This window comes from Propithecus coquereli, unplaced genomic scaffold (assembly GCF_000956105.1).
Source record: "Propithecus coquereli isolate 6110/MARCELLA unplaced genomic scaffold, Pcoq_1.0 Scaffold322, whole genome shotgun sequence".
Classification (NCBI taxonomy): domain Eukaryota; kingdom Metazoa; phylum Chordata; class Mammalia; order Primates; family Indriidae; genus Propithecus; species Propithecus coquereli.
The window spans coordinates 1005461-1014748 of record NW_012148864.1 but is presented as its reverse complement, the minus strand read 5'-3'; the positions used below and the strand labels follow the sequence as shown (position 1 = coordinate 1014748).

At 42.4% G+C, this 9288-nt stretch overlaps 1 pseudogene; it reads right to left on the bottom strand.

Moving 5' to 3' along the window:
* Nucleotides 1–1317: 1317 nt before the first annotated feature.
* LOC105815235 lies at nt 1318–8377 on the bottom strand (annotated as a pseudogene).
* Between the last annotated feature and the right edge of the window lie 911 nt (nt 8378–9288).

Sequence of the window (9288 nt, the reverse complement as noted above, 5' to 3'; positions counted from 1 at the left end):
TATGTATATGTATATACGTTTTCAGTGCCCTTGTGTATACCCAAGGGTGAAGTTGCTGGATCATATAGAAGTGCTATATTTTATTTAACTTTTTGAGGAATGGCCAGACCATTTTCCAAAGTAGCTGCATCATTTTACATTTACAACTGCAACATATAAGAGTTTCAGTTTCTCCACATCTTCACCAACACATTATTTTCTGTTTTTGTTTATTTTTGTTTTTTCTTAATTATAGCTACTCTAGTGGGTATGAAGTCATAACTCTTTGTGGCTTCAGTGTCCTAATGACTAATGATGTTAAGCATTTTTTCATGTACTTATTGGCCGTTTGTATATCTTTTCTGGAGATATGTCCATTCAAGCCTTTGCTCATTCTTAATTGGTTGTTTATTTTTTGTTGCTGTTGAGTTGTAAGACTTCTTCATATGTTTTAGATAATAGACTTTTTTTTAGAAAAATGTAATACTGTTCATTTAACTTCAAAAACATGTCAGCATTCTAAATACAAAAAAAATAACAGAACGTTGCAAATGTGTTTAAGTACAGAAGGTTCTTGAACTTTTATTGATGTGGTGGCTTTTCCGCTTTGCTGACAATGAAGAGTCCTACAGTTTGCTTTAAAACAAACAGTTTAAAAACTACTTCACTTAAAAAAAAAAAAAAAAAGAACCAAACACTTCTCATGCCAGCTGACCCCCGCTTTGTCCACAGCTAGGAATGGCAGCAGAATGCGATATCGCTATGTACAAAAACAAGACAACCTGAAGCTAAATGGATGCCGGCTGCAGTGTCAACAGGTCCAGATCACAGCGCATGCCCTGAGCTATGGCCCCTCCAAAGGGCATCTTTTCCCCTGGCCTCGATGCCAAGCAAGGAGCAGTAGGAGTTGGTCTCGGTTGTTTTGCTCTTTTTACAAACTACGTATATGTACAGTTGATAACTCAGGATTTCTAGCCAATAACTGTATAGTTAACACCACATTACAGATTAAAAAAAAATACCAGAAACATCTTTAAATGCCTTCTCAAAACAACAGCAAAGTGCACAGACTGAGGAGAACACGAGAGTGACTTTTCATTTTAAAAATGTTTGGAAATATGTTCAACTTTGATGCAGTTTCAGAATGCTCCAGACACCCATGGCCACTTCATGTAAACCACTGATGATTTCTAGAGCACTTTGAGACAACAATATGATCGTGATCAAATTTTGTAATTAAACCTAGTCGAGGCAATAGACATTTCTCAAACAAGAGATGTGTCCATTACGGCGCTCCCCTACTCTAAGGTATTCACAAGGAGACAAATAAACAGTTTTTTATTCCTCCTTCTCCTCCTCCTCCTCCTCCCTCTTCATGTCTTCTTCATCTTTCTCTTCCACCTTTTTCCGGGCAACGTTAACGGGGCCCTTTGCGCCATCAAACCTTCCTTTAGACATACACTCGGCAACATCTTTCTCATATTTCTCCTTCAGCTTTGCAGCCTTAGTGATGAAAGGTTGCTTTTCACTGTCACTTAAATTATTCCACATCTCACCCCACTTTTTCGCCACATCTCCAAGAGAGATGCCGGGATTTGTGGATTTGATCTTGGGGCGGAATTTTGAACAGGAAGAATCCAGACAGTGGCCTTTTGAGGGCATTAGGGTCCTTCTTCTTTCCTACCTTAGCTGGTCCATAATCCTTCATTTCCTGATCATAGTGGAGGATAATAGACTCTTATCGTATGTATAAACTGCAAATATTTTTTCCCAATCTGTGTTATCTTTTTACTTTCATGATAGTGTCCTTTGATGTACAAATGGTTTATACCTTGATAATGTCCAACTTATCTATTTTTTCTTTGGTTGCTCATGCTTTTGGTGTTATAGCTAAGAAGCATTTCTTAATCCAAGGTATTTGAATATTCACATTTAGGTTTTCTCCTACTTAAAATCTTCAAAATGACTTGCATAGAAAGTGCTTAATAAAAATTTGTTAAATTTTGTGGCCAGGTGTGGTGGGTCCCACCTGCAATCCCAGAACTCTGGAAAGCCAAGGCAGGAGGATCACTAGAGGCTAGGAGTTTGAGACCAGCCTGGGCAACATAGTGAGACCCTGTCTCTACAAAAAATATATACATAAAGATTTGTTGGCCCGAGCACGGTGGCTCATGCCTGTAATCCTAGCACTCTGGAAGGCCAAGGTGGGAGGATTGCTTGAGTTCAGGAGTTCAAACCAGCCTGAGCAAGAGCAAGATCCCATCTCTGCTAAAAATAGAAAAATAAACCAGGTGTCATGGTATGTGCCTGTAGTCCCAGCTACTCAGAAGGCTGAAGCAGGAGGATCACTTGAGTCCAGGAGCTGAGGTTGCTGTGAGCTAGGCTGATACCACAGCACTCTACTCAGGGCAACAGAATGAGACTCTGTCTCAAAAAAAAAAAAAAGATTTGTTAAATTTTGAATGGAAGATCAGTGAAGGGTAGAAAAATCAATGAGAATTTGTTTTCTTAAAAAGTGTGACTCTATGGAAAACCACCTCCTGGAATCAATAAGCAATTACAGCAAGATTCAGGATACTAGGAGGTTAATATCCAAAGTCCACTGCTAGCTGTGCACAGTGGCTTGTGGCTATCGTCCCAGCTACTTGGGAGGCTGAGGCAGGAGGATCCCTTGAGCCCAGGAGCTCAAGGCTGCAGTGAACTATGATCATGCCACTGAACTCCAGCCTTGGCACTACCCAACTTTGGGACTTATTATAATTGACCTACAGTACACAGTGTGTTATTGATAAAATAATAGGCAAAGGGATAAATGTAACGGAACAGAGCACCCATAAATAGACCCACACAAATATAGTCAACTCACCTTTGACAAAGGAGTAAAAGCAATACAATGGAGCAAAGAGAATCTTCACAAATGGTGCTGAAACAACTGGAAATCCACATGTTAAAAAAAAATAATAAACCTAGACACAGACTATACCTTCCACAAAAATTAACTCGAAATGGATCATAGCCCTAAATGTAAAATGCCAAACTATAAAATTTCTAGATTACAGAAGAATAGCCAGATAACTATGGGTTTGGTGATGACTATTTAGCTGCAACAGTAAAGACATGATCCGTGAAAGAAAAAAGTGACAAGTTGGAATTCATGAAAACTAAAAACTTCTGCTCTACAAAAGACATTGTCGAGAGAATGTGGAGACAAGCCACAGACTGGGAGAAAGTATTTGCAAAAGATATCTCTGGTAAGATATACAAAGAACTCTTAAGACTCAACAGTAAGATAATAAACAACTTGATTAAAAATTGGCCTAAAAACATCCATAGATCCCTCTTTAAAGATATGCAGATGGCAAACCAGCATATGAAAATATATTCGACATCCTATGTTATTAGAGAATGCAAATTAAAACAGCAGTGAGATCCCACCACACACCAATCAGAATGGCTAAAATCCACCACCGAATGCTGTGAGGATGAGGAGCAACAGGAATCCTCAGTGGTTTCTGGTGGGAATGTAGATGGTTCAGGTGTTTGGGAAGACAGCTTGGCAGTTTCTTACAAAACTAACCTTCTCTTCCAGATGATATGGCACTCATGTTCCTTGATGTTTACCCAAATCAGCTGAAACCTTACGTCTACGCAAAAGCCTGCACATGAACGTTTATAGCAGTTTTATTCATAATTGCCAAAATTTGGAAGCAATCAAGTTGACCCTCAATAGGTGAGTGAATAAACAGGCTGTGGCACAGCCAGACAATGGAATATTATTTAGCAATAAAAAGAAATGAGCTATGAAGCTACAAAAAGACATAGAGGAACCTTAAATGCGTATTGTTAAGTGAAAGAAGCCAATCTGAAAAGGCTACACACTGTATGATTCCAACTACCTGACATTCTGGAAAAAGTAAAACTATGAAAACAGTACAAAGATCGGTGATTGCCAGGGATCTGGGGAGAAGAAGGGATGACTAGGTGGATCCAGGTTTTTAGGGCAGTAAAACTATCCTGTATGATACCATAATGGATATATGCTGTTATGCATTTGTCAAAACCCATAGAATGCACAACACAAAGCATAAGCCCTAATTTAAACTATGAACATCAGTTGGTAATGATGTGTCAATGCTGGTTCATCATTTGTAACTAATACGCCACACTGGTGGGGGATGTTTGTGATGGGGAGGCTTTGTGTGTCAGTGTTGGGGTGGGGAGGGTGGTTATGGGGAAACTCTCAGTTCCTTCTGCTCAATTTTGCTATGGGCCCAAAATTGCTCTAAAAAAATAAATTCTATTAAGTAATGTGTGAATCAGTCATCAGCAAAGCATTTTTTTAGAGCCAGGCACAGTGGCACATGCCTATAGTCCCAATATAACGGAGGCCGAGGTAGGAGGATGCTTGAGCACAGGAGTTCCAGGCGGCAGTGAGCTAAGCTTGTGCCTGTGAATAGCCACTGCACTCCAGCCCAGACAACATAGTGAGGATCCTGTCTCTTTATTTTAAAAAAAAGTGCTTTCTATGCTCAAGCAGGTGCAGGGACTGCCAGAGAGAGCAAGCCCCATCTCAGCTGTCCACAGCACAAAACAAAGGAGGTTACCCTGGAGCATTTCCTCACAGTCCAAAGGGGACTTTCTTCTCTGCTTATCTGTACAGTTTATGGAGGGAAACATTTAGGTTTTAGGAGACGCGGAAACACAGTCAGCTAAACAGCTGTGAACCAGCGTCGGGGGGAGCTTTACAAAAGCATGGCGGCGTTCAGACTTCTTGTTCCAGGGCTACCCCCAATACAATGCTGTTGTCATGAAAGCTAGACATATAACAGATCAGCAGTCACCAACCTCGTCCTTTCGCCTTCTTGCTTGTTCACCTGCAGTAGCCTATTGTTGATGGCTCCCTGTTTCATTTTGTGTCTTTTATGTCCTTCCAGAGCACTTGACATACAGAACGTGAAACGTGCTGTCATCTCCCCGCCCCGAGTCTCTCTAGGTCAGCAGTTCTCAATCTCTTATCAGAAATCACCTGGGGAAATTGAAAAATAATGACACCTGTGCCTCCTACCTCTTACGATTCTGATTCGATTGGCCTAGGCATGGGTAGCTGTTCAACCTTCCCCGGTGATTCTAATGTGCAACCGTGGTTGCAAATTACCGATCTTGGAGAGTCATTGAGGTTCACATAGACTCCTCTGCTCCAGCCATATAAATAGATTTGTAAAAGGATTTTTTTTTTGGTTTTTTGAGATAGGGTCTCTTTATGTCACCCTGGCTAGAGTGGTGGCATCATAGCTCACTGCAACCTCAAACAGTGGGCTCAAGTGATCCTCCTATCTCAGTCTCCCCAGTAGCTGGGACTACAGGTGCACACCATCACACCTAGCTAATTTTTCTAGTTTTTGTAGAGAAAGGGTCTTGCTCTTGCTCAGGCTGGTCTCGAACTCCTGGGCTCACTCAATCCTCCCAGCTTGGCCTCCCAAAGTGCTGGGATTACAGGCATGAGCCACCACACACGACCTGTAAAAGGATTTTAAGGACATTCTTCCCTACTTCACCCCGCACAGAGGAAGGTTCTAGAAAACATTGTTTCTGTCAATTTATCCACTAATTTTAGTAGATACTTATTGAACACACCTATTCAGTATTAGGTTAGGTACTGAGAAAATAATTCCCTCAAAGGGCTGAGTGCATAAAGCACCATTAAGCTACACAACTCTAATACAAGGGACATAGATCACCATTTATGGTTTTGGTTTGTACAGTACAAAGATCCCAAATCAGACTCCACTGGACAAGCCTCTGTCTTGGCTCAGGGCTATGTCATCCAGGAGGAGGGGAGCTTCCTGGTAATTCACCCAAAGGTGTCCCACAGGTCGGTGGGACCCTGGCCTTGTGCGGTATGACCTGAGCTGGGCACTAGCACCGTGCCTGGCATATGGGAGGCACTTCATTCTTCCATATTGGTTGAAGGACTACAAAAAGTCTTCACAGAAATATTCAGAAGAGAGGATTAATTCTGTCCCTATGAAGGAGGTCCAGAAGGGTCGAAGCTGTGACATTGGAGCTGAACCTTGAGGAAGGACATGCCCAGTGGAGAAACAGGAGACAAGCCTTCCTGGGAGGTGGGATGGCCCATGGAGTGGAGAGCTGGCATCTGGGGCATTTATACCCGCTGGAGGACAGCAGGCAGGGACTCCACCAAGCAGGCAAGCTGAGTTGGGGATAAGGTGCAGGGCTCACTGTGGAGTTGGGGACTTTACCCAGTGGGGAGCAGTTCAGGGTCTCCAGCTAAGACATAACACTGTCAGATCTTGGCTTTTAGATTACGCTGGCGGCTGTGCAGAGGAAGGACTCAAGAGACTGGGGAAAGGCACACGTGGCCACCAATACTCCAGGTAAAAGTGGGAAAGACCAAATGTGTTGGGAATCCCCAAGGAAACTTTACAATTAGATTCCTGGGAGTTCTAAATTCTAGAATCTTTCTCCCTCAGCCCCACATACATTCTACAAGGCTACCAAGGGCACCACGGCATGTTTTTGGTTGGCTGCCATTACTTTTACAGTAGGTGGAACAATGGATTTTGCTGTGTTAGTTCCTTAGAAAATCTGATGTGACCAAGAGTCAAAGAAGAAATAAAGTCCTGGGAGGATAAATATCCTGAAACCCTCCAAAATTGTTAGCAATTGATGAAAGAAGACCTTGATCAGAGGGAGATCAAATGACAAATTATCATATTCCTTTCCTTCCAGAAAGCACTGTGAACCTAGAAGAAATATTCACAAACTAGATCATAAAAACCAGAGTCTAAGTGTGTATTCTTTACATTTCTTAGGGTTTTCCTATATTTGGGGGATTTCACTGAATAATCTTATTTAGCCTCAAAAGCGGCAGCACAGCCGGGCGCAGTGGCTCACACCTGTAATCCTAGCACTCTGGGAGGCCGAGGAGGGTGGATCACTCAAGGTCAGGAGTTCGAGACCAGCCTGAGCAAGAGCGAGACCCCGTCTCTACTAAAAGAAAGTAGAAAGAAATGATCTGGAGAACTAAATATATATATATATATATATATATATATATAAATTAGCTGGGCATGGTGGCACATGCCTGTAGTCCCAGCTACTTGGGAGGCTGAGGCAGGAGGATCGCTTGAGCCCAGGAGTCTGAGGTTGCTGTGAGCTAGGCTGATGCCACAGCACTTTAGCAACAGAGCCAGACTCTGGCAACAGAGCCAGACTCTGTCTCAAAAAAAAAAAAAGTGGCAGCACAATATGAACAGTCCCCCCCAAATAAAGTTTTTTGTGTTCATTTTCTAAGATTTACATCTTAAATAAGTAGAAATGAAGGATTATTCTATGCTCTTATTTCTGCATATTCTCTGATAAAATCTGAATGATTTTTTGAAATGTGAAATAATTTGCAGTCACTTGTTTCCTGTCATTTAAACAAACAAAAATCCGAGATCTCATCTGTCATACTTGATCAAAATCTTTAGGAGTGGGGCCCAGGAACCTGTTCTGTATTTTAACAAGCTCCCAGCTGAACTAATCTGTTGCCTCCCTGACTTCAGGAATCTACATAACCTTTCCCTATTCACATTGCCCTTTTGCTATTATTCACTCATATTATTCTAGATTAATGAACTTTAAAGTTTTAATTATCCTAATCAATATCCATCAAGTCATGGATTTGAGGCTTAAAAAAAAAAAGATTCACATCACAGCCTGAGCAATACAGTGAGACCCCGTCTCTACTAAACATAGAAAAAATTAGCCAGGTGTGGTGGCACACACCTGTAGTCCCAGCTACTTGGGAGGCTGAGGCAGGAGGATCACTTGAGCCCAGGAGTTCAAGGTTGCAGTGAGCTATGATGGTGCCACTGCACTCCAGCCTGGGAGACAGTGTCTCCCCACCTCCAAAAGGAAAAAAAGAAAAAAATGCACGTCAAAATACACAGCTATTTTAAAAATCCATTTGTGGACCAAATGAAGTTAGCTCTTACACCACCCCACCATTGCCTCTCAAAGCTGCAAGTTTGGACCCAGATCAATCAGAGCCAAATTTTGCTGCCCTTTCCCTCCTCTTCCAAGATCCCTCTTCTCAGGCCTGGGGGCCTCTCACAGCCCTGTGCTAAGCCTCTTGGGGCCAAGATGTGCCCTTATCCCCCTCTCCTTCCTCTATCCCTTTCTGTCACCCCAACTAAGCTGACTTTTTCTCAAGGGGCCATACCTGAACTCAGAACAGCATCACTGAAGCATGTTAATAGATGTTCAAATATAATTAGGTGATGGGATCAGGTTTAACCTTTAATATGCAAACATGCTTTATTTGCCTACAGTGGGACTCTTTTTTGAAACAGACATGTCATAGAGCCCTTTCCACCAGTACCTGGCCAGACATGCCGCCGATGTCTCCAGCCCTTCTTACTCACTGCCTTTTCCAGACCTTGGTACACAACTTCCTCTTTTAATACACAGCTCCTTCCTGCCCCAGGCCCTTTGCATTTCATGGATCCTTTCCACCAGATTTTCACGTAGTCGCTACTTAGACATTTCTTTTGGTTTCAACTTAAATGTCACCTCTTTCCCAGAAGCAGCCCTTGACCAACCAGCTAAAGCTATACCACTTCCTGCCCATGCCCAGACGCGCTCTACCACAGTGGCTCTCAACCAGGTGTGATATTGCCCCTCAGATGTCAGTTGTCACTGGAGGATATGACTGGCATCCAGTGGGTGGAGACCAGGCATGATGCTGGCCAGCTAACAGTGCAGAGGATAGACCCCCCCAACAGAATGCTCTGGCCCCAAATGCAACGGTTGAGAAGCCAGGCTCTACTACAATATTCTTTCTCCTAAGCATTAATCAGTACCAGAAATGATGGTTTTTGTACTTCTTCCCTGCTAAATTGGCACTCCTCCGGAACTGGAGCTCAGAGTTGTTCTCTTCTATATCCCCAGCACCTATAAGATTACGTGGCACCTGCTTGATTCTCAACAAATTTTGACCCAATTTGACTTTGTCCCAGGAGTCCACAAGTTGACGATGCCTGGCCCAGACTAACTGATGAGCCTGAGAAAATACCAAGTCAGTTTTCAAAATGAAAAAAAAGGAACTCAACTTTTATTAATGAATGTACATACAAATGAAACAAGACAACCACTAAGTACCTCACACTGCCATGTACCCATAACATTATTCTACCTTAACAGACATGTGGGAAAAATCGGTTCTGCTACGTCTTAAAGATGTGCAAAATTTCTTAAGTTTAAATATATGGTCTTAATTACATCAGTGTTCTAATGTCCCAAGAC